Source organism: Erythrolamprus reginae, chromosome Z (assembly GCF_031021105.1).
Source record: "Erythrolamprus reginae isolate rEryReg1 chromosome Z, rEryReg1.hap1, whole genome shotgun sequence".
Taxonomy (NCBI): domain Eukaryota; kingdom Metazoa; phylum Chordata; class Lepidosauria; order Squamata; family Dipsadidae; genus Erythrolamprus; species Erythrolamprus reginae.
Window position 1 is genome coordinate 64,093,213 of NC_091963.1, and position 26,951 is coordinate 64,120,163.

The 26,951-nt window shown below is 41.8% G+C and overlaps 1 protein-coding gene across 3 annotated transcripts in view; it reads right to left on the reverse strand.

The window, feature by feature from the left end:
• Positions 1–26,951, reverse strand: part of CDK13 (cyclin dependent kinase 13) — a 220,760-nt gene that overhangs the window by 46,166 nt on the left and 147,643 nt on the right. The gene's annotated exons all lie outside the window — the stretch shown is intronic.

Below are 26,951 nucleotides of genomic sequence, written 5' to 3' on the forward strand. Positions count from 1 at the left end.
TCTGGATGTCTAAATAAGAACCTTGGAAGAACTTTCCATTTGCCCTCATCTTCTATAAGGATTCTCCAAAGAGTTTTGTGCCATGGAAGGGTGTGGATGTGAGGCACCACTTGCATCTGCCTGCCAATTGCATAGCCAGAGAAGCTGGCAAGACAAGAAGGATGTTGCCATGGCCCTAGACATAAACTTGGCAGCACGCAAGGTGGCGTCGGCCTATAATTCTGCTGCTGCAAGAAGCTTATTCAAGTCCTGGCGGAGGCACTTTCCTCTGGGCTCAGCCTGACATCTGGTGGGTCGCAATATGTTTTCTGCTTTTTTATCTTCTGGTTTCAGACCGTCAGCCATGTCTAATGGAATCAGGGCATTTGAGACCAGACTAGCTATTGGCTGGTCAATGATCGGAAATCAATGTCCAAATCAAAGGTGTAGAACTTTCGTTTGGTCGTTTATTTTGAATAAACAAAATAAAGACTATTACACAGTTTGTGGGAAACTATAGAGTTGGATAGAAAAGAAAAAAAAATCAAATTAATGTCTAAGAAAAAGAATAGTTGAAAACAGAATTGTAACATATTAGTTGATTGACCTTGTGCTCATTTTATGTTTGTAAGTATGTATGCTTATTTCTGTTTTGTTTTGTTTTTCATCATTAATTTTTTTAAAAAAGAACTTTCATTCGGTCGTGGATGGCCTTTGCGCTGCTGCCAGGTGCTTGAAGTTTTCCACGGAGATCTGAGAGGAAGGAATGTGATCAGTCTCCCTCTGAGGCTGGCTGATAGATGGATGCAAACTGAAGGCTCGTTGGATTTCCCGGAACCTGTCAATCAATTTGCTTCATCTTATGCAGCAGAATTCTAAAGAGGGATGGCTTGAATAGCCCTGTGAAGACGGGTTGCTCAGGAGAGGTGTCTTTGTGCTCTGACAATTCATCCTCTTGGCCACTACATTCATCACGCAGCATTGGCTATTCAGCCACTTATTCAGATAACAATAAGGGCAGAGCCAGGGCTGACAGGTCTTTGGCCTGAGGATGAGCTGTAGTTGTAGAAGCACACTGTTGAACTCTGGCTACAATTCCCTGAGAGAAGGCATTGGCTATAATGTCCTGAATAGAGGGAGACAAATTATGCCAAGTGTCTGGTTAAGTACGTAACACTGCAGCCCTAGGTGTGAAAGTGGCTGATGGGGATTGAGCATAGTGCAGTGATTGCGGAGGCTTTGTCAAGGATTGTGAGGCAGATCAGCTCCTTTCAGGTCTAGGACATGCCATGGCATCTGATGGAGAGGGAGGCTTGAATGAAACCAGACGATCAGGTGACCAATCTCTCTTGGTTGCAGAGCCAGTAGGTTTAGCAGTAACCCACGTGAGGCCGGAACAGGCACAGGCCCTAATTGGAAGGGAATTGGAGTTGGGGCTGAGCTCAGGCAATGTCTGTTTCTGAGCTGCCTCAAGCTGTTTTTCCAGTGCCCTTATTTTCTTTTCGGCCTTGGCCTTTTTGGTATGGGCCTTTTCTTTAGGCTTAGAGGCCACAGGGGGTGGGGTTGACTCTTTCATCGCAGGGGCTTGCATCTGATCGGCCATGACTCAGTTCGCAAGAGTTATTAACAAGGAGGGATCACTCACAACCGCACTGTGAAGAGAGAATCAGTGATTGACAGGAAAGGACCACGATCGAGCAAGCTATCAGAGTGCTCGCTAGCTAATTGCAAGTGAGTGCAACAGATGCTCCTGCACTGTAAACTGTTCGTCTTGAAGCTCCTCTTGTGACGCCAGATGTATCTGCGCTGTAACTCCAGCCCCAGACACTGCATTTAACAGCTGAGGCTCTGGAGAACCCGCCCATGCTTTTCCTGTCCAAAATGGGCGCAACTCACCTGTGCCGTAAAACGCCCCCCCAGCCACGGCGCTTAACAGCTGAAGCATTTGAGAACCTGCTTGCGCTTTGCTCTCCAAAGCGTCTGCTGTGGGCAGGAAAAAAACGCTAGAGCCGTCCCTGCGTTGAAATCTGTATGTTTGACTTTCGGCCGACCCATGGCTGTAGGGTATGACCACGGAGGACAGGGACCCTTAGTTCTCTTCCCTTTCTCAGGTGGGCAATATTCTCTGGGAGCAGAGGCCCTGATAGGGGTTTCTCAGCAGGGGTAATGCCCACGGGGGGTATTGACCTCAAAGCTGTGGTTGCAAAGATAACCAGTCATCAGTTCATAGAGTCCTTACCTGTAAATGAAAAATTAGAAATCCATTAGCCCAGGAAACAAGCAGCAAATAAGATATTTAAACAAGAAATAGAAGAGAGAAAACTCAAAGTCCCTATTCTAGACTGAGTTGTCTAAAACTGACCTCCTGAGGCAGCTAGAGGGCGGTGCCTAATTAATATTCAAATTTAAACTCAGTCCCTACCAATAAGACTGAAGTAAGATACACACTGGACTCTCCTTCACAACGCATTAGAGAATTACAGATTTCCTTCTGAAAATTTATTTCCTAAATTGGTACTGAGCTGTTGGGAGTACATTTAATAAATTATTATTTTCTAAAAACATGAAATAAAAGTGAACAGTTTGTAAGCTCGTATTGATCTTTATATGCATCAAATTCTTCAAAAGAATTTAGGATGTTGTAATGTGTTGGCAAGATATATGTCCAGATCCAAACTGTATCTTTTGTAATTAACAGATTGGATGCTTAAATGCCAATATGTAAGTACCCTCCAAGATTGCTTGGTACACTACCCAGCATGCCCAATTACCAATAGACTATTGCTACATAATTATTCATACTTTCTTCTTTTCAACCATAATTATAGCTTGTATGCTATCAGCCAGATAACAGACCACTGTATTCTGAAATCCCACTATATTTTAATCTACTATTTTCAACTACTTTTTCAATTTTTTGTTACTGCTATATGATCTTTACAGATGGTCCAGTACCGTATATACTCGAGTATAAGCCGAACCAAATATAAGCCGAGGCACCAGTTTTGCCACAAAAAACTGGGAAAACTTATTGACCCGAGTATAAGCCGATGTTAGAAAATGCAGTGGCTACTGGTAACTTATAAAAATGGAAACCAATAAAATTACATTAATTGAAACATCAGAAGATCACATGTTTTAGAATATTTATTTTAAAGAAAACCAGTAAACTAGCTCTGTAAATTTAAAACAGGATTCCTTCTCATCATCTCATCATTAATTGGATTTACATTATTGTTCTGTTTTTATATATGCTGTGAGCCACCCTGAGTCCTTGGAGAGGGGCGGCATACAGATCCAGTTAATTAATTAATTAATTAAATAAATAAATCTGTATATCCAAACAGAGCTTCAGCATTAGCTGCTGTGAGGTTATCAGCAAACCAGATAGGTAGGTAGGTAAGTAGGTAGATGATAGATAGACAGACAGACAGACAGACAGACAGACAGACAGACTAGTGAGACAAGCAAAACTTGCAAAACACAGACAGCTCTTGTGGTTTTGTATCCTAAATATGCAGGTCCTATTAAGAATCAAACTCATTTTTAAAATATGTAAAATGCTTCCCCTCATACTTATTAATTGAAACTTTCTCTCAAACCCACTTTATAAAAGGCAACTTTTAAAGATCCACAAACACACTTTAGGAATTCCTGTCTAGCTCTTGCCTTATTAGTTCCTATCCAAGCAAGGACAGCAACTACCACAAAATACCATTTTTTAAACAGTTTAAATCCTTTCAAAGGAGGGGGAGGAGAATCTGACAGCAGGGGGCCTTTTTAATCCAACTAAGGGCAATGCAGAGAGAGCAAGGAATAGTTACTGTAAACCTGTTGACAAATACACACAGGGAGTAAAAAAAAAAGCCTCCGGGTTTTCAGCAAGAGGTAGCTGGCTTTTTTCATGGTGGGGGGGAGAGGGGGCATACACACACACACACACACACACACACGGCCTCACCGGCTTCCCATTGCTTTTCCCCCCTCTCGGTTGGAGCAAATGGCTGCCTCCTTTGCTTGAGCCAGGGAGAAGGCAAGAGCTCCACCCCTCCCACAGCTCCTACGGCGTGCAAGAGGGGACAAAGGCTGGTGCCTCCTCGCTCTGGCTCAAGCAATGGCGCCCTCTTGTGGTGACTTTGTCAATGACCCGAGTATAAGCCGAGGTTGTGTTTTTCAGCCCATTTTTTGGGCTGAAAAACTCGGCTTATACTCGAGTATATACGGTAAATAATTTTGGCAACTATCTTATGTCATTTATTATAACTATGATCACAGATCCTGTGAGATGGATATATGTTCTTTTGCATATATTGCCTACTGCATAATTTGTATCTTGAGTCATTTCACAATTTTTCACTTCTGGCCTTAACACCATTAATTTAAAAGCTTGCTTTTGAGCAACCATATTTAAAGCCCTGACTTTGTTTTTAAATCTTCCAGTTTAAAATCATTGCCAGGATTTATCTTTATCTATTTTCTCCATTATCTTTTGTAGATATAATGTAATCTACATTACATGTAATGTTTTTGCTTGCCAGGATTTTGCTTTTTTATTTCAAGATTTTTATTTTGTCTTACATAAATATTACAATTAATGCTGTTCAACAGTTCACCAATGGTCACTCTTTAGTTCATTGTTAAGTGCAATTATAGCTCTGGAATAAAAATTATTCAGAAAATGTGTAGGCTGAGTTTTAATTGTTCTGTATTTTCTGCCAGGAGGCAATAGTCCAAAAACAGTGTTAGCCGGATGAGAAGAGCCTCTGAGAATTTTGGGCGATTTCCTAAAGCAGTATGGGCTGGTAGCTGGAGCCCAGTGATATTCTGGGCAGTTTTAATGATTCTCTGTAGAGCTGTTTTGTCCGCTGCAGAGCTGCTCCCATGCCATGCAATAATGCCATATATGTCGGGACATTTCCCACCCCCTTTTTTGAATTTTTTCTTTTTAACACATATCCATACAAATGTCAATGCATATACAATAGGGGTGGGGAGTATTTCCTCAGACACCAATTGTGCAAGTTTTTCCATTTAAAAAGATGAGAGAGGCCTGCAATTTACATCATAGGTAGACCTCAACTATGAGAGACAACATGAGAAAACACATCCAGAAAAAATTTATTTGCAAATTATAGTGGAAAATAAGTATTTGGTCAATAATAAAAGTTCATCTCAACACTTTGTTATATACCCTGTGTTAGCAATGACAGAGGTCAATTTTTTTTTTGTAAATCCTCACAAGGTTGGCACATACTGTTGATGGTATGTTGGCCCATTCCTCCATGCAGATCGCCTCAAAAGCAGTGATGTTTTGGGGGTGTTGCTGGGGAACACGGATTTTCAACTCCCTCCAAAGGTTTTCTATAGGGTTGAGATCTGGAGACTGGCTAGGCCACTCCAGGACCTTGAAATGCTTCTTACGAGGCCACTCCTTCGTTGCCCTGGCAGTGTGCTTGGGATCATTGTCATGCTGAAAGACCCAGCCACATTTCATCTTCAGTGTCCTTGCTAATGGAAGGATGTTTGCACACCAAATCTCATTATACATGGCCCCATTCATTCTTTCATGTTCACGGATCAGTCATCATGGTCCCTTTGTAGAAAAATAGCCCCAAAGCATGATGTTGCCATCCCCATACTTCACAGTAGGCATGGTGTTCTTTGTATGCAACTCAGCATTTTTTCTCCTCCAAATATGACGAGTTGTGTTTCTACCAAACAGTTTTATTTTGATTTCATCTGTGACATTCTCCCAATACTTTTCTGGATCATCTAGCAAACTTCAGATGGGCCTCGACATGTACTGGCTTAAGTCCTTGGCAGCATAATGTGTTACTGATGTGCCTTTGTTATTTTGGTCCCCGCTCTCTGCAAGTATTTCACTAGGTTCCTCCATGTGGTTCTGGGATTTTTGCTCTCCGTTCTTGTGACCATTTTGACACCATGGGGTGAGATCTTGCATGAAGCCCCAGATCAAGGGAGATTATCAATAGTCTTGTATGTCTTCCATTTTCTAATTATTGCTCCCACAGTTGATTTCTTTACACCAAGCTGCTTGTCTATTGCAGCTTCAGTCTTCCCAGCCTGGTGCAGGGCTACAATTTTGTTTCTGGTGTCCTTCGACAGATCTTTGCTCTTCACCATAGTGGAGTTTGAAGTGTTGAGGTTGGGACAGGTATCTTTTATACTGATAACAAGTTCAAACAAGTGCCATTACTACAGACAGAAGAGCCTACAGGTCTATGAGGCCCAGAAATCCTGTTTGTTTGTAAGTGACCAAATACTTATCTTCCACCATAATTTGCCAATAAATTCATTCCGAATCAGACAGTGTGATTTTCTGGATGTGTTTTCTCATGCTGTCTCTCATAGTTGAAATCTTCCTGTGATGTAAATTACAGGCCTCTCTCATCTTTTTAAGGTGGAAGAACTTGCACAATTGGTGTCTGACTAAATACTCCCCCCCCCTCACTGTACCATACATACATATTACAAATAGTACCTTAATCCACATTTTCCATTTCTGTAGCCTTATTTACACCTTTTTCTTATTTAGTAAATCAATAATCAAAGTTCATTTCCTCACTCCCCTCTTACACTCTTCCTTCCCCTCTCTTCAACTTTCCCTCCTCCTCTCATCTCTCTTCCTTTAACCTCCTCTAAAAAACTACTTCTTCCCTCTCCTTAACCCTTTCTTGAGTGAATCCTACTTCCAGGGGGAGAAAAGCCTTTTCATTTGGCAGACTATCAATATAGTATTTTTAAAGTATTCTCTTATCCTTTTTCTTATTTTTAACTTATCTTAAACACATTTGTTAATATTATTCTTTATTTTGGTATATACTTTAATACTAGTACAGTGGTACCTCTATTTAAGAACTTAATTTGTTCCGTGACCAGGTTCTTAAGTACAAAAAATTGTAAGTGGAAGCAATTTTCCCCCTAGGAATCAATATAAAAGCAAATAATGTGTGCAAACCCATTGGGAAAGAAATAAAACCTCAGAATTTGGGTGGGAGGAGTCCTCCTCCTCTTCTTCCTCCTCCTCCTCCCACCCAAATTCTGAACTTTTATTTCTTTCCCAATGGGTTTGCATGCATTATTTGCTTTTACATTGATTCCTAGGGGAAAAATTGCTTCTACTTACAAACTTTTCTACTTAAAAACCTGGTCACGGAAAGAATTAAGTAGAGGTACCACTGTACTTTCAAGTGCCACATAGATGACTCACTTCATTTTCTCCTGCAGTTGAGCTTTACACAGCCATTCCTAGCCCTGCTCTTCAATTCTACTGCCTGCCTCACTTGACTCCCCCAGCTCGCAGGCACTGGAAGTGGGAGGAGAGAGGGAGGGAGAGAAGGCTCACAAAGCCCACAGGACTCTGCTGCCCAGTGCTGCCGAGAGACAATTCCCCCAGCCTGTCTGCTGCTGCTCACCGTGGACCAAGCAAGGAGGAGAAAGTAAGGGGGTGGGGGGAAATTGAAACTTCCTGGGCGAATTTGGGCCAATCAGAGCAGAGTTCCAAGCAGATTTCTAGTGATACCTTAATTCTTATTGGAGGGGTGTGTGGAAATTGAAAGAAAAAAAATATTAATTTGGGATACCAGAAGGATACTGGTTGAGGAACAAAAAAACCACAGTGGAACTTTCTTTATTCTTTACTTTTTAAAAGGATTCCTTGAGGGGCTGATAGGCAAAAAGGAAGCTGTGTGCTCTCTCCCATATTTGGGTATATCAGGATGATTCTACAGAAACAAGAATATGGTTCTTCCCTGGAACAAGCTGAAGGGATAAGATCCTAGAGCAGGGGTCGGGAACCTATGGCTCGCGAGCCAGATATGGCTCTTTTGATGGCCGTATCTGGCTCGCAGACAGGGCTCCTACCCAGGGCCGCCGATAGACGGGTACTACAGGGAGCGCGCTACCGGGCCCCGGGCAAATTGGGGCCCGCAGTCAGCGGCTCCTTGCACTGAGCTCCCGCTCGCAGCTGTCCCCTGGCTCCTGCTCGATGCCACAGTTTTCGGCGCTGTCCTGCTGGGCCCCAAAGACGGAAGGCAGGAAGAAGGAGAGCTCCATTCTTCTCGCCTTTTTCCCGCCTTCCGTCTTTGGGGCACAGCGCCGAAAACCGCGGCATCGAGCAGAAGCCGGGGGACAGCTGCGAGCGGGAGCCCCAGGAGGGAAGTACCGGCAGCGCCCCGCCCAGCTGAAGCTTCACTGGCGTCGGCGGCAAATGTCCTTTGTGGCCTGGTGGGAGGGGGGGCTGCAGCGGCCGCAGGCAGTCGCAGGGAGATGGCGGCGGCGAGAGGGAGCTCCAGCTGGGCTGGGGGTTCGGGGGGGCCATGAACGCCGCCCGGAGCCAATGCCTTCTTTTGGGCTTACTTGAATTCCTGCTGCTGGTAAGCGCGCGGGTGGCCGGGTGGGAAGGGCGAGGCGCGAGGGGGAGGCAAGTGGAGAAGCGGAGAGAGAGAGAAGTGGACCAAAAGAAAGAAAAGGGAAAGAGAGGGAGGGAAAGAGAAATGGAGAGGAAGGAAGGAGGGAGGGAGGGGAGGGAGGAAGAGAAAGGAGGGTAGAAAGAGAGGGAGAGAGAGAGGAGAGAGAAAGGAAGAGGAGAGATAGAAAGGAAGAGAGAGAAAGAAAGAGGGATAGAAAGAGAGAGAGAGAGATGCTCAGTGAGCCTTTCTTTGAAGTTGCCTTTCTTTCTTTCTCTCTTTCTCTCTTGCTCTTTCATTCTTTTTTCTTTCTCTTGCTTTCTTTCTTTCTCTTGCTTTCTCTCCTTCCTTCCCTCCTTCCATTTCTTTCATTCCCTCTCTATTTTTATTTCTCTTTCATTCTTTCTTTCTCTTTCTTGCTTTCTTTCTTGCTCTTTTTCTTTCTCTCTTTTACCTTCCCTTCCTCTATTTCTTCTTTTCTTTCTCCTTCCTACCTTCTTCCCTCCCTCCCTTCCTTCAGTCCTTCCTCTCTTACTCTCCCCTTTCATAAGTTTCCTTGCTTCCTTCCTCTGTTCCTGTCCCTTCCCCCTTTCTTTCTTTCTTTCTTTCCTTCCCTCCCTCCATTTCTTGCTTTCCTTCTCCTTCCTCCCTTGTTTCCTCCCTCATTTCCTTCTTTCACTCCTTCTTCTCTTACTCTCCCCTTTCACACCTTTCCTTGCTTTCTTTGCACCCTTCCTCTGTTCCTGTCCCTTCCCTCTTTCCTTCCTTCCTTCCCACCCTCCGTCCATTCATTCACCCATTCCTCTCTTGATCGCCCCTTTTACCATTCCTTCCTTCCTTCCGATGTGGGCCTGGCCAGCAGAGTAGTTTGCTTTTGCACCCCGTCTCGAGCTCCCTTGGTGCCAACCCGGCCCTCCCCACTTCAGAGAGAAGGGGGAGAAAGAGAGAGAGAGAAAGAGAAAGAGAGAGATAAAAAGAGAAAAATAGAGGGAGGGAGAGAAAGAGATAGAAAGAGACAAAGAGTACACAAAGGAGTGTTCCTCTCTGCTGCACTAAGCCACCGCTGGACCTAAACAATAATTCGCTGTAAAATAATAAAATAGATAATTGACATAACTTACAATGCGTTGTGTGACATGTCCAACATTCCAGCTTCTTTCTTCTGCGAATGCCTCAAAGCTGGCATTCTCTCAACATCAGGTGGGAAGAATGCCAGCTTCCAGTCATGCGCAGGAAAAAGAAGAAGCCAGACTGCTGGACTGATGTCATGCATCGCAAGCTCACAATGTAACTTATTTATTTAATTTTTTTACTGCTAATTACCATTGTTTCAGTCCAGTTGTGGCTTTATACAGCAGGGAGGAGCATTCCTTGCTGTACTAAGTGAACATTGGAGCGATTGATCTGTCAATGGCCCTTTAAACATATTGTATGGCTCTCGCGGAATTATATTTCAAAATATGTGGCGTTTACGGCTCTCTTAGCCAAAAAGGTTCCTGACCCCTGTCCTAGAGGTTAAAACTGCTGCCTTGCAAGGCGTACAACACAGGTTCATGGCCAACTGTAGAGAGCAAAAGCGCTTGAAATAGACTATATTACTATCCCTTTTTTCATCATCAGCAAAATATATGTGATTTATTTATTTATTTAGTGTGAAGTATACACCAAAATAAAAACAATCTCAAACTGAAATCCCATACAGCTGTTCTGCTGCACACATTCTGCAAAGGAGGTGTTGCTAAATCAATAACACTGAATTCATTGTTGTCTTGGGTGACATCCATGAAAAAATTCAGGTGCTTAGGCATGAAAATGTGCTGCTCAGACACTATACTTATCCGCACACACCAAAAAAAAAATTAGAGGGAACATTGGTTGTATGTCAGGCCCAAAGTAATTATGTGAAGTCAAAGGTTGGCCTGACACAGTTTGCTAGTGATAGAGGAGGGGGGGGGGGGACTGATATATATATATATATATGCGCCATCACACATTCCTTTCTGCAGATGCATAGTAAATGAACACAGGAAGGAATCAGGAATCCTGCATAGGATTGGTCCTCATGACTGCACTTGTGGGTGTGGGGATATGATATGGGGTTTTGACCCAGATGTAATCTAAGGGACTCAGAGTTGGAGTGATCCAAGTCGAATCCAGACTTGGCTGTTAATAAATCATACGTTGAGAGAAGCACAGGCGTGGAAATGATTTATTTCTCAGAATGCTATTTGGTTCACTATCATCGTATACCAGTCCAAAATAATTCCTTCTTCTTCTAATTTCTGGCTTGATTTTAAGTTCCCTTTCTCAGTCAAAATGTCTTTGTATCTCAATATATTCTGCCAATCCACAAAGTTTGTATGCATCAATGCTTCTATTATTGATATCCAATGAGGTACACTTGTATAGAATTTCCCCTTATTTTTCCCCATACTAAATATAATGAATTTCTAATAAAATGTCTCTGGAAATTACTATGTATCTTATTTCTCCCATATCATATTAAATGTGTGTCATCCTATTTGCAAATCATGCCCTTCTAATGTCAAAAGTCTTTTATTTCTTAAGAGAAACCATTCTCTCATCCATGTCAAAACTGCTGTTTAATCATAAATCTCCCAATTTGGTATTCCAAATCCTCCTCTAATTCCAGCATCTTGAAGCAGCTTTAAACTTATTCTCAGCCTTTTCCCTGCTACACAAATTTTCAGTTCATTGTATTAATTTCTTTTAAACTGTTTTATTACTATCAGAATTGTTGAAAGTAGAAATAACAACCGAGGTAATATGTTCATTTTAATCAAAGCTATTCTATCCATCAGTGATACTTGTAAATTTTTCCACTTCTCCAAGTCTTTCTCGATTTGTTTTTTTTCAATTTTACATACCGTATATACTCGAGTATAAGCTGAGTTTTTCAGCCCAAAAAATGGGCTGAAAAACACAACCTCAGCTTATACTCGGGTCATTGACAAATTCACCACAAGAGGGCGCCATTGCTTGAGCCAGAGCGAGGAGGCACCAGCTTTTGTCCCCTCTCGCACGCCGTAGGAGCTGTGGGGGGGTGGAGCTCTTGCCTTCTCCCTGGCTCAAGCAAAGGAGGCAGCCATTTGCTCCAACCGAGAGGGGGAAAAGCAATGGGAAACCGGTGAGGTCGTGTGTGTGTGTGTGTTTGTGTGTGTGTCTGTGTCTGTGTGTGTATGCCCCCTCTCCCCCCCCACCGTGAAAAAAGCCAGCTACCTCTTGCTGAAACCCAGAGGCTTTTTTAAAAATTCCCTGTGTGTATTTGTCAACAGGTTTACAGTAACTGTATTCCTTGCTCTCTCTGCATTGCCCTTAGTTGGGTTAAAAAGGCCCCCTGCTGTCAGATTCTCCTCCCCCTCCTTTGAAAGGATTTAAACTGTTTAAAAAATGGTATTTTGTGGTAGTTGCTGTCCTTGCTTGGATAGGATCTAATAATGTGAAGCATTTTACATATTTTAAAAATGAGTTTGATTCTAAATAGGACCTGCATATTTAGGATACAAAACCACAAGAGCTGTCTGTGTTTAGCAAGTTTTGCTTGTCTCGCTAGTCTGTCTGTCTGTCTGTCTATCTATCTGTATCTATTTCTATCTATCTATCTATTTTTCTATCTGTCTATCTTTCTATCTTTCTATCTTTCTATCTATCTATCTATCTATCTATCTATCTATCTATCTATCTATCTATCTATTTATTTTTATTACTTAGATTTGTATGCCGCCCCTCTCCGAAGACTCGGGGCGGCTCACAACACGTGGAAACAAATCATAAATAATCTAAACAGATTTAAAAATATTTAACGATTTAAAAAAGACCCCATATACTAACAGACATACACTCAGGCATAACATATATAAATTAAACATGCCCAGGGGAAGATGTTTCAGTTCCCCCATGCCTGACGGCAAAGGTGGGTTTTAAGGAGTTTTCGGAAGGCAGGAAGAGTAGGGGCAGTCCTAATCTCCGGGGGGAGTAGGTTCCAGAGGGCCGGTGCCGCCACAGAGAAGGCTCTTCCCCTGGGGCCCGCCAACCGACATTGTTTAGTTGACGGGACCCGGAGAAGGCCCACTCTGTGGGACCTAATCGGTCGCTGGGATTCGTGCGGCAGCAAGCGGTCTCGGAGATATTCTGGTCCAGTGCCATGAAGGGCTTTAAAGGTGATAACCAACACTTTGAATTATGACTGGAAACTGATCGGCAGCCAATGCAGACTGCGGAGTGATGGTGAAACATGGGCATACCTAGGTAAGCCCATGACTGCTCTCGCAGCTGCATTCTGCACGATCTGAAGTTTCCGAACACTTTTCAAAGGTAGCCCCATGTAGAGAGCATTACAGTAGTCGAACCTCGAGGTGATGAGGGCATGAGTGACTGTGAGTAATGAGTCCCGGTCCAGATAGGGCCGCAACTGGTGCACCAGGCGAACCTGGGCAAACGCCCCCCTCGCCACAGCTGAGAGATGGTTTTCTAATGTGAGCTGTGGATCGAGGAGGACGCCCAAGTTGCGGACCCTCTCTGAGGGGGTCAATAATTCCCCCCCCAGGGTGATGGACGGACAGATGGGATTGTCCTTGGGAGGCAAAACCCACAGCCACTCCGTCTTATCCGGGTTGAGCTTGAGTCTGTTGACACCCATCCAGGCCCCAACAGCCTCCAGGCACCGGCACATCACTTCCGCCGCTTCGTTGACTGGGCATGGGGTGGAGATGTAAAGCTGGGTATCATCCGCATATTGATGATACCTCACCCCATGTCCTTGGATGATCTCGCCCAGCGGTTTCATGTAGATGTTAAATAGCAGGGGGGAGAGGACCGACCCCTGAGGCACCCCACAAGGGAGAAACCTAGGAGTCAACCTCTGACCCCCCACTAACACCGACTGCGACCGGCCAGAGTGGTAGGAGGAGAACCACTGAACAGTGCCTCCCACCCCCAACCCCTCCAGCCGGCGCAGAAGGATACCATGGTCGATGGTATCGAAAGCCGCTGAGGTCAAGGAGCACCAGGACAGAGGATAAACCCCTGTCCCGGGCCCGCCAGAGATCATCCATCAACGCGACCAAAGCGGTTTCCGTGCTGTAACCGGGCCTGAAACCCGACTGCCGGGGACCTAGATAATCGGCTTCTTCCAAGGACCGCTGGAGCTGGAGCGCCACCACCTTCTCGACAACCTTCCTCATAAAGGGAAGGTTGGAGACTGGACGGTAGTTGTTGAGCACAGCTGGGTCCAGGGAGGGCTTCTTGAGGAGGGGGCGCACAAGCGCTTCTTTATAGAGTGATGGAAAAACTCCCCTCCCCAAGGAAGCGTTGGTAATCTCCTGGGCCCAGCTCCGCGTCACCTCCCTGCTGGCCGAAACCAACCAGGAGGGACACGGATCCAGTAAGCAGGTGGCAGAACTCACAGCTCCAATGGCCTTGTCCACTTCATCAGGTGTCACCAGATCAAACTCTTCCCAGACAGGTGGACAAGTACGTGCCCCAGTCACCTCGACTGACTCGTTGTCAGTCGACTCTGTTTTACAATTGGAGTCGAAGTCGGCCCGGATCCAAGCGACTTTATCAGCGAAAAACGTGTTAAAATCCTCGGCACTACTCTGCAAGGGCTCCCCAACTCCCCCCTGGTTAAGAAGGGAGCGGGTCACGCTAAACAGAGCAGCCGGGCGGGATTCCGCTGATGCAATCAAGGCGGCATGGTACGCGCATCTTGCCGCCTGGAGCGCCACTTTGTAAGTCTTAATAAAAGCTCTTACAAGTGTTCGGTCGGATTCAGACCTACTCTTCCTCCATCGCTTCTCTAGACGTCTCTTTTGGCGTTTCAACTCCCGGAGCTCCTCGTTGAACCATGGGGCTCTACAGGGTCTAACGCCACGGAGAGGTCGCAAAGGCGCAATCCGGTCCAGAGCCCCCGCCGCAGCCCTGTTCCAGGCCTCCGCGAGAGACTCCGCCGAACTGTGGACGAGTGCCTCTGGAATAACCCCAAGCGCCGTTTGAAAGCCCTGTGGGTCCATCAGGCGCCTGGGGCAGAACATCTTCATTGGTTCCGCCTCCCTGCGGGGGAGGATTGGAGCCAGGAAGTCAAGCCGTAGTAGAAAATGGTCTGACCATGACAAAGGCAATACTTCTAAGCCCCTTAGTCTCAGACCATTACTCAATTGCTCGGAAAGGAATACCATGTCAGGTGCGTGCCCTCCCTCGTGAGTCGGACCCTGTATTACTTGAGTCAGGTCCACGGCTGTCATGGTGGCCATGAACTCCTGTGCCAACCCAGAGGTTTCGCCGAGTGACGGCAGGTTGAAGTCCCCCAGGACGATGAGTCCGGGGAACTCCACCGCCAACCCGGCTACCTCCTCGAGTAGCATAGGCAGGGCTTTTGACACGCAGCTGGGAGGCAGGTACGTGAGAAATAAGCCCACCTGAACCCCTAAGTCCAACTTCATCAAGAGAGACTCGCAACCCGCAATTTCCGGAGCAATGAGTCTACGCAGGCAAAGGCTCTCCCTGGCTACAATAGTCACTCCTCCCCCCCTTCCCTGGGGTCGAGGTTGATGCCATATCTGAAACCCGGCTGGGCAAATTTCAGAGAGAGGAACACCTCCCTCCGGGCCCAGCCAGGTTTCAGTAATACATGCCAGGTCGGCCTCCTCATCCAAGATCAAATCCCGGATGAGGAGAGCTTTATTTACTACCGACCTGGCATTCAGCAGCAGCAACCTGAGCCCAGGGCCAGAGTTACACTCACCACCAGTACCCAAGATTGGGCTCACAGAGCCAGAACAAGGGACCGTTATTAGGCAACGATCCCTCGTTCCCCTGGAACGGCTAACTCTGTGGTCCCCGCCATATCTGCCTCTCCCCAGCAACACAGGGATATTCCGACCCTCTGGCCCCCCAGAGATCGGCGACCCCCCCTCTCCCGCCTCCCGAGCGTCAGGTGGGCCAGACCTGTCATTCACACTACTATCAATAAATTCATCCATACCACACCCCCCCCACCCCCACCCACCCAATCATACCAGTCATTCCATTCATAACCACAAGCAAATTTATCCCAATCATCCATTACTTAGAACCCCAATTACGTTAAAAATCAATTAAATTAATAATAGTATAAAATGACAATTAATAACAATTTAAAAACACTAAAACCGTTAAAATATAACTATATACAATATACACTAAAATTATAAGTTAATATAAATTAATATAAAATTAATTTCGTTGATGGTATGAACAGATCTTAAAAATATTCTTCAATCATCAATAATCAGTCAGTCCAGGCATGATGTTCTTCTGGTCTTCACAGGTCTTAGGTCTTAGTCTAATTTAAAAAGCCTTGATCTTAAAATTTTCTCTCTTTCTGGGTGTCTTTTTAAAAACAGTCCACAAGGGGGCAGTGTTCTTCAATTCATCCACAGTCTGCCGGGAGCATAGTCTTTCAGCAGTAATATACATAGATCACAGAAATTAAGGTTAAGAGGGGAAGGAGGGGAGGGGGAAGGGAGTAAATAGAATAGTCCTCAGTTTTTTGACTCCCCTTGGCCCCCAGTAGCTCTCACCCACTGGTGCCAACGGGAGGGGGCTATCTATCTGTCTGTCTGTCTGTCTATCTATCTTTCTATCTATCTATTTTTCTATCTATCTATCTATCTATCTATCTGTATCTATTTCTATCTATCTATCTATCTATCTATCTATCTATCTATCTATCTATCTATCTATCTATCTATTTTTCTGTCTGTCTATCTATCTTTCTATCTCTATCTATCTATCTATCTATCTATCTATCTATCCATCCATCCATCTATCTATTTATCTATCTATCTGGTTTTCTATGCTGATAACCTCACAGCAGCTAATGCTGAAGCTCTTCTTTGGATACACTTATTTATTTGTTTGTTTGTTTGTTTGTTTATTTATTTAATTGGATTTGTACGCCATCCCTCTCCAAGGACTCAGGGTGGCTCACAGCATATATAAAAACAGAACAATAATGTAAATCCAATTAATGATGAGAAGGAATCCAGTTTTGAAGGATTTTAACTCTTAGGTTTTAGCTTTGTTGCTGATCGAGCTACTTTTTTTACTTTTTAATTTATTGTTAATATTGTTAATTTGTTTACCCTCTTTTAAATTTACAGAGCTAGTTTACTGGTTTTCTTTAAAATAAATATTCTAAAACATGTCTCAATTAATGTAATTTTATTGTTTTCCATTTTTATAAGTTACCACTAGCCACTGCATTTTCTAACCTCGGCTTATACTCGGGTCAATACGTTTTCCCAGTTTTTGTGGCAAAAATTGGTGCCTTGGCTTATACTCGGGTCGGCTTATACTCGAGTATATACGGTAGTTATCCTCTTTTATTCATATACAACTTGCTGACAACTGAGTCCACAAATATTGTATCTTCATCGCAATTTGTATATTGAACTGACCCTCTAATTCAGTTTTTTGTTTTTCAGTTATATTTTTAACTAATAATTTAGTCTTGTCTATGTTTATTTTTAATCCAGCTACTTCCCCATATCTCCCTATCTGTTGAAATAATTTTGGACCTGTTTCAATCAGGTCCTCCAAAATGAACCCCAAATCATCTGCAAAAGCTTGTAATTTAATTCTTTTTACTTTTGTTTCTCTTTATTTCTTTATCTTGTCTTATATTTCAACACTTCCAAAGTCAAGATGAACAATAATGACAATGAAGGACAGCCTTGCCTTGTTCATTTTGTAATATCAATGTTTAAGTCATATTGCCATTTACAATTATTCTTGCTGATTGTTTCATATCTATTGTTCGTATTATACCAAATAACCCCAAAACCCATTCGGACCAAGTTGTTGTATCAAAAATTGCCAATTAACATTGTCAAAGGCGTTCTGTGCATCTAAGAACATTAAAGCTGCTTGATTTCCAGGATGCTGTTCATAACACTCTAAAGTATTTAATATCATACCCATATTGTCTTTTATCTCTTTGGTAAAAAGCCATTTTGTTCAGGGTGTATAAACTCATTCAGAAAATTTTAAAGTCTAGTTGCTATTATTGTAGCAACTATTTTCAGGGTGTCCAGGGGGAAAGCATTTTGAAATTCCCTAATATTTGCCTGACAGTTCCCTGTAACTTGCGATCCAGTTAAGGCACAGTTGTAGATGATTTCATACCAAATAGCTAAGCCATGGAGAAATATTGATAGCTGAGGTAGCAAATTGTTACCATAGTTATGGAACTAATAACAAATTACATAACAAATCTACCCCTACCAATTATATCCAAAGAAGGTAGATCAATGCTAAATGGAAAAATACATGTGATAGAACTAAGAAATGCACTAAACAGAAAAATAATAAATCCCCTGGCTCAAACGGTTTCCCCGTTGAAATTTATAAAAAATGTGAAAGACCTTTAAACCCAAAATGTTAGAACTTTACTATAAGGTTTTAGAAACTGGCATCTTACCCAATTTATGGAGGGAAGCTTACATAACTTTAATACAAAGGACAATGTAGACACTCATTACATACAAAATTACAGGTCCATATCCTTGTTAAACTCAGATTACAAGCTATTAGCATCGATCATGGCAAAAAGATTTTTAAAAATACTAAATAAAATCATACACTCGGATCAAAACAGATTCCTTCTGCGATGAAATATTTCAAATAACACAAGAATTATTTTGGACATACTAGAATACTGACAAAAAAATTGACAGACAGCTGGCACTAACATTTATAGATATCCAAAAAGCTTTTGGTAGTATTTATTGGAATTTTTTTTTACAAAACAACTCGAGTAAATGAAATTCGCAAATAACTTCACAAGGTTAATAAAATCAATTTATTCAGATCAAACTGAAAAAATTATCCTAAATAGTGGAATTACACCCAAAATAAATATTAGAAAAGGTGTGCGCCAAGGATATCCATTGGCCCCTGATATTATTCCAGCTTTGGAAACGCTGTTGAAGATTAAAGGACTAAAAATAAGAAAGGAAGAATTTAAATTACAAGCAATTGCGGACGTTATGGTCTTTGTAGTAGAAGATCCTATTGAAAGCAGTAAAGACATAATAAATGAAATTGAAGCCTTTGGAGAAATAACCGGATTAAATATGAACAAAGAAAAAAAAAACCAAAAACATAATAAGCTAGAAGAAATGTTAAACATTAGGGTTGTCAAAGGTATTTAGGCTTAACAATCATCACATATTGTAGCACAATAAAAAAAAAAGAAAACAATGATGTTCCAGTTGAAAATATCCAAAAAGATCTTGATGGATGGTACAAATTACCACTATCCTTAATGGGAAAAATTGCTCTAATCAAGGGAAATGTTCTTCCAAAACTATTATTTTTATTTCAGGTAGCCCCAATAAAACTTTGAAAAATCTTTTTTTCCATTCTAAACAAAAAAAGGACTAAATTCATTTGGTCAAAAAAAAGAAAAAAAGCAAGGATAAAATTAAAACTGTTACAGGATCATATAGCAGAGGGGGATTCAGCTTGCCAAACTTCAAATTTTACTACCAGGCGGTGATTTTAAAATGGACACCGGAATGGATACTCCTCCAAAACACATTGACATTAACTCTGGAGGGGGTTTTGACCTCCAGACTGGCTGGCATACATTTCTTGGTAGTGATAAATATAAAAAATACTCATACTTTAAAACACACTACATGAGGAAAAGCATAATAGATAACTGGATCCAAATCAAAAAACAATTTTATCAAGCAATCCCAAAATGGATCTCTCCATTTGAGGCCATAACATACCAACATTCTGGACAAAAGATAGGAAAATCACAAAGCAACAAATACTGGATGAAAACAATGAAATACTATCCAACAGACTCTAGCAAACAAGGGAATAAATTTGGATTGGATAAATTATTTGCAAATTAAATCAAAATTTAATGAGGATAAAAGAAATTTTGGCTTTCAAAAACATAATGAATTGGACAGTGTTCTTTTAGGATCAGACATTAAAATGATAGCGAAGATATATAGTATATTGCTTGAACACGTAATGGTAGAGGAATAAGTAAAGCCAACTATGATAGCATGGGCCCAAAATTTTGGTTATCTGATAAATCTAAATGAATGAAAAAAAATTTGGACCCAAAATTATAAGTTAACCCTGGCAATCCCTTATAAAGAAAATCTCTAAAAGATGTACTATCGTTGGCACATTCCCCCATCGCGCATTGCTAAGATGTTTCCAAAATTTTCACCGAAATGTTGGAAGTGCAAGGAAAAGTTGGCACTTACTATCATGCCTGGTAGATGTGCGCTCTAGCGAAAAAATACTGGAAAAGAATTAAACTATATTTAGAAAAATTACAAAAGAAAACATCCACTTAAAGCTGGAACTGTTTTTATTAGGAATCTGTAAGCAAAATTTTAAAAAAGAGGACAGATATCTGATTTTACATATTTTGACAGCAGCCAGAGTGTTATACGCTCAACATTGGAAGAAAGATACAATCCCAACCACCTTAAATTTTATAAATAAAGTATGTGAATGTGCAGAATTGACCAAGATGACCTATGAACTCCAAGACAGAGACAAAACAGACTTTTATAATGCATGGGATGGATGGTATAATTGGCTAAAACAATATAAATACATTAAAAAATTAAAGGAAATGAACAAATAATTTAAAATTCCATACATACAACTTACTCCAAAAAGAAAAATCATTATTTTTCAGATAAGAGGAATAGTAAACCCCTCTGTAGATGACTATCTGAAAGTTGCAAAATGTAAATATAGCAAAAAAATGTAGAAATTCTGGACAATATCCAATTTGTCACAAACTAGCAGTCAAGAGTAGTTGACAAATTTGTTGTTTGTCTATATGAAATGTTTTGTCAGTCTTTGCTTCTCTTGCTATTATGTTGTTTCTTTTTTTCTTACAATATGTTGCTATTTTTTCTTTGTTGTTTTTAATATATTTAATCAATAAAAACTTTTTTTAAAAAAATAAAAAGTTGTGCTCATTTTTGCTTGACTCTGCAGGCAACGTGATGCGGGGTTTTTTTTTACATGATTTTCCCCTGACTTTTAAGCATTTTAATACAGCTTGTTTTTTCACTTCAATTTTATTCTGGCTTTTATTTTTTTTAAAATTCCCTGATAACTCCCCGATACTTCCCAAACTGACGAGTCTCCTAATAATTCTGTTTTTCAGATTTGCTGGATACCCTGATTTTGTAATCCACATTTAATGAGATGGGTCTATAAATTTTAATTTTGGATGGATCAGTATCTTCCATGGGTATCAATGTGATAAGTGCTTCTGTCCAGGAATCCAGTATTTTGGCCTGTAATATCAATTCATTATAAGTTTCCAACATCACTGTACCAAAATTTTCTTCAAACACTTTATACATTTCTGCTAGTAGTCCATCTGGTCCAGGCGCTCTGCCATTTTTCTGTTTTTTAATTGCAGTAGTTAATTGCATCATTGCTGTTTTTCTCCTCCAATAACTTTTTATATCCTTCCGGAATTTTTAGTACATTCCTCTCCTCCATATATTATTTAATTTCTATATTATCAGTCTTCTCTTATCAATAGAGATTTTTGTAAAATGTCCATGCTATCTTTCTTTTTTTCTTCTCCAGAATCTCTAACATTTCCATCTTTGTCCTCCAACTGTTTTATCCATTTTTTTCGTTATCCTTTTTTATATTGTACGCTAACTATCTTCCAGGTTTATTAGCATGTTCAAAAAAATTGCTTGGCACTCTTAATTTTTCTTGTTATTTCTTCATTTTCTATTACATTTAACTTATGTTTCGTTAAGTCCATCATTATTTTAATTCTTTTATTTTGTATATCTTCCTGGAGTCTTCTTTTTTAATCCCTATATTCTTCTCCCAGTTCTCTTTAAATCTTTTACATTGCCTATTTCTTTCAACTGTATAAGTTATTGCCAAGTTTCTAAAATACATCTTCGCTGTATCCCACATATTTTGTAATGAGGTAATGTACTTTAACGAAAAAAATCAATTTCTTTTTTAATATGTTCTTGGAAATCTCTTTCACTAGAATTTCTTGATTTAATGTCCATCTAGATCTTTTCTTTTCCCTTTCCATATTAATTCAATTGGCTTGTGATCAGCCCAAATGCCTGTTCCAGTATATATGTAATCTATATTCATAACAATTTCTAAAGACATCCACATTATATCAATTCTGGACCAAGACATGTGTCTAGCAGAATAGAAACTATTATCTTTTTCTTTCAGAAATTTCCGTTTCCATGCATCTAATAAATTCAACTTTTCCACCATGTTAAAAAATGACTTAGGTAGTTTTTTCCTTTGTGCCTTATTCTTTTTTATAGATTTACAAATACAAATAATAAATAAATTTGTAATCTATATCTACCTGCGTACAGTGGGGGGAAAAGTATTTAGTCAGACACCAATTATGCAACTTCCCCCTCTTAAAACGACGAGGCCTGTAATTGACATCATAGGTAGACCTCAGCTATGAGAGACAACATAAGAAAACACATCCAGAAAATCACATTGCCTGATTTTTAACAAATTTATTTGCAAATTATGGTAGAAAATAAGTATTTGGTCACCTACAAACAAGCAAGATTTTTGAGTCTCACAGACCTGTAACTTCTTCTTTAAGAGGCTCTTCTATCCTCTACTCATTACCTGTAGTAATGGCACCTGTTTGAACTTGTTATCAGTATAAAAGACACCAGTCCACAACCTCAAACAGTCACACTCCAAACTCCACTATGATGAAGACCAAAGCGCTGTCGAAGGACACCAGAAACAAAATTGTAGCCCTGCACCAGACTGGGAGGACAGTCTGCAATAGGAAAGCAGCTTGACATGAAGAAATCAACTGTAGGAGCAATAATCAGAAAATGGAAGAAATACAAGATCACTGATAATCTCCCTTGATCTGGAGCTCCATACAAGATCTCACCCTGTAGGGTCAAAATGACCACAAGAATGGTGAGCAAAAATCTCAGAATCACACGGGGGAACCTAGTGAATTACCTGCAGAGAGCTGGGACCAATATAACAAAGGCACATCAGTAACACACTACGCCACTAAGGACTCAGATCCTGCAGTGCCAGACGTGTTCCTCTGCCAGTACATATCGAGACCCGTCTGAAGTTTGCTGGAGAGCATTTGAATGATCCAGAAGAGTACTGGAAGAATGTCATATCATCAGATGAAATCAAAATAAAATGTTTGGTAGAAACACAACTTGTCATGTTTGGAGGAGAAAGAATGCTGAGTTGCATCCAAAGAACACCATACCTGCTGTGAAGCAGGGAGTGGCAACATCATGCTTTGAGTCTGTTTCTCTGCAAAGGGACCAGAACAATTTATCCATGTACATGAAAGAATAAATGGGGCCATGTATCATGAGATTTTGAGTGCAAAACTCCTTTCATCAGCAACGACACTGAAGATGAAATGTGGCTGGGTCTTTCAGCATGACAATTATTTTATTTATTTATTTATTTATTAGATTTGTATGCCGCCCCTTTCCGTAGACTCGGGGCGGCTAATCCCAAGCACACTGCCAGGGCAACGAAGCAGTGGCTTCGTAAGAAGCATTTCAAGGTTCTGGAGTGGCCTAGCCGGTCTCCAGATCTCAACCCTATAGAAAACCTTTGGAGGGAGTTGAAAGGCCATGTTGCTCTGCGACAGCTCCAAAACATCACTGCTCTTGAAGAGATCTGCATGGGAGAACGGGCCAACTGGCAGTCAGCAGCCCATCTAGGTTAGGAACAGCTAGTTGCTGTAATAGGATAGGGTGTCAGGCTAGGGAGCCTTTCTCTGCCTTCTTCCAGATAGTCCCATACATACCATCAACAGAGTGTGCCAACCTTGTGAAGATTTACAGAAACGTTTGACCTCTGTCATGGCCAACAAAGAATATATAACAAAGTATTGAGATGAACTTTTGTTATTGACCGAATACTTATTTTCCACCATAATTTGCAAATAAATTCATTAAAAATCAGACAATGTGATTTTCTGGATGTGTTTTCTCATGTTGTCTCTCATAGTTGAGGTCTACATAGGATGTCAATTACGCATCTCACCTCTCTCATCTTTTTAAGTGGAAGAATTTGCACAATTGGTATCTGACTAAATACCTTTCCCCCCACTGTAATTGCATTAAGGTCACCCAATATACAAATATTTTCATAGTCTAATTGAATTATTTTCTGGTGCAAGTCAAAATAAAACTTCTCTTGATTTTCATTTGATGCATAAATTGCAACTAACAAAGTCTTGTAATTATTCAATATTTCTACCATTAGGATCCTACCATTGTAATATTTTTTATGTACAATACAACTCCTCTTTTACTTTGATCTGTTAAACTCCAATATAATTTTCCTAATCTTTCCTACTCTAAAAAATTCTTGTGTTGTTTTCCGATATGTACCTCTTGTAGGCAGATAATGTCAAAATTCATTTTCTTTAGTTTACTAAAAATTATCTGAGATAGATCTTCCTGAATATTCTCAGAAGTACATCCTTTTCTGTGTCTTCTTCACAAGCATTCATAGTTCATGACAGGTCCTCAGAGAAATTTAAAACTACCAACCCTCTCTATCTCCTCACCATTTATGTGCAATTGTAAATATACATCTTTCTTCCTCCTGAAGTCAATTATATGTGTTTTTTTTAGTTTTTTGGGTCTTAAGTGTAAGATTATTTTATTTTCACCACAATGTCAGCCCTTGTACTTCCTTTCTATAAGCCAGTGCTTCTCAAACAGTGGGCCGGGACCCCCTGGGGAGCACAAAACAATGCCAAGGGGGCGTGTGTGACCCTAAGGAATATGTATTGTCCCTCTTGATCAATTCCCCTGGGCAGAGAGTGTTTTCCCAATTACACACTGCTCCGAGCCTGGAATGGAAGGCAGCCAAGCAGGGTGGGGTGGCTGTGTGGGTTCTTGTACTCGGCGGGCACTTCAATTTACACCCTGGAGTCTCCTTCCACACTATTCACTGTGAGTGCCTGGCAGAGGCGGTGCTTATGGGTCACCCCAAAACATCGGTTTGATTAAGCTGGCCTGGCCCGGTATCAAAAGAGAGCCCTAATCACGGTAGCCTATGCCTGCCTAACTGAAAACAGGTTCCACTGAGTTCAGTACTTACCCTTACTCCCAGGTAAATGGGTAGAGCAGCCTTTCTCAGTCAATAGTTTGATTTCAGCTTATAATAAGTAAAATAATAAATATTAATAATAAAATTTCATTGGGCCCAGATTAGAGAGTTGGGAGGGGGGCATGAAAGAACCGTTAAACTTACCTGAACGGTCTACTTGATGCACTGTAAGGAGAGTCCAAAGTGGGTTATACTCTAGTCTGATTGGAAGGGACTGAGTTTAGTTTAAATATTAGGCGAATACCGCCCCTAAACCCTTCAGTCAATAAGAAAATGAAGGAGCGGTAAACAATTGGAAATTTTATTAAACAATTGGAAGACAAAAGGTAATTAACTTCATGAACCATAATAATTTGAACGAATACGGTGACCCTAGGCCAAAAGCCAGGTGGGTTTGGACTCTCCTTGCAATGCATTGAGAAGACCGTTCAGGTAAGTCCAAAGGTTCTTATCCAATGCACTTGCAAGGAGTCCAATGTGGGATATACCCAAGCCTTGAATAAATGGGAGGAAGAAGGCTGGACCAGGGGTGCTGGATTTGAGCACACCCTCTGTAACAGAAGCCTCCCAAAGGCTGCTTCCGATGAAGCAAAAGAGTCAATACGGTAGTGTATAATGAATGTAGACGGAACCGCCCACGTGGCTTTTCTGGAGATATATTCAAGCTAAGCTTGTGTGGCCCAAGCTGCAGAGGTGGCTGCACTAGGAGTAGAATGTCCTGTCACTCCCTGTGGAATCTGACGACCCTCTGCTCTATATGCCTCTGTAATACAATCATGCAGCCAGCGGCTAATGGTTTGAGATGAAACTTTAGCACGTGAAGAAAATGACACAAATAATGTTTCTGATGCCCTGAACGATTGTGTCCTGCGTTCAAAGCACATCTAACTTGTGCCACCTCAGCTCATAGGGGTGAGTTCCATGCATGAAAAAGTCTGGTAAAACTACCTCCTGGGCACTGTGGAACCAGGAATTCACTTTTGCAATAAAAGCCGGGTCCAGCCGAAAGACAACCCGGTCTGGATGAAATTGGCAAAGATCCGGTCTTACGGAAAGAGATATTTCTGAAACGCGTCTGTCCGAAGTGATCGTGACCAGGAATGCAGTTTTGATAAATAGGAAGCGAAATGAAATAGTCCGGATTGGCTCAAAGGGAGGACCTGTCAAGGCCTGCAAAACTAGCGACAGGTCCCATGTCATATACCTATGGATAGTCAGTGGTTGAATATTAGAGGCTCCCGTTAGAAAATCCTTAATCCACGGGTGACGTTTCAGGGGGCGGTAGTAGTCCTGAATGAGTATAGTGGATAAGGCTGCTACGTGTCTGTGTAAAGTATTGGGAGCGAGACCTTTATTCAGTCCTGCTTGAAGAAAGGTTAGGACCAGGGGAGGTGAAGCAGTCTGTGGATCTGCCTCCTGAGATTTACAGAAGTCACAAAAAGTCGACCAGGTGGCCTGATAAATGTGCTTAGTTGATGATCTGCGTGTGGTCTGCATGGTGGCTATGACCGTGTCAGGCAGGTGTTGACGCCTCAGGCGATCCTCAAGTGCCACACGGTCAGTTGCCACCACTGTGGCTCTGGGTGTACCATACAACCCTGGCTGAGGGAGGTCCGGTGGTCTGGGATCTTCCAGCATGGGGAGATGGAAAGATCATTCAGATCCGCGAACTGTGCTCAACGTGGCCAGTATGGGGCCAATAGTAGTATCTCGGCCTGTTAAGATCTTTACGATCACCTTCTGTATGATGCAAGTTGGTGGTAACGCATAAAGTAAGCCCAGGGGCTTACCCCCTCCACTCCCAGAGAAGGGAAGCAGGAGAAGAAGCGCGGGAGCTGTGAGTTGTGGTACATGGCAAAAAGGTTGATCACCAGATTGCCAAATCGACTATTTCCTGGAAGATACTGGGGTCCAGGCGCCATTCCGCTGGGTCTATGATTGTGTGGCTTAACCAATCCGCCTGGATGTTCTCGAGTCTCGATATGTGTTCTGCCGTGAGGGATGCTAGATGAATTTTGGCCCACCAAAAGAGTCACTCTGTCTCTTGCATCAACCTTCGGGACCTTGTTCCCCCCGATGATTGATGTGGGAATGGGTTGAGACATTGTCCGTCAGAATTAGGACATGTTGTCCTTGCACTAGGTGAACAAAGCTATGAAGGGCTTGAGAGACTGCCTTGAGCTCCAGGAAATTGATGTTCACATTTTGTAGGTCCTGTGGCTCCCAAAGTCTCTGAGCTATCTGTGAGGAAGAATGGGGCCCTCAGCCATTCAGACTGGTGTCTGTTGTTATCATTATTGGGGCATGACCATGGAAAGACGATTCCTGCTGAATCGCTGGTGAGGCCCA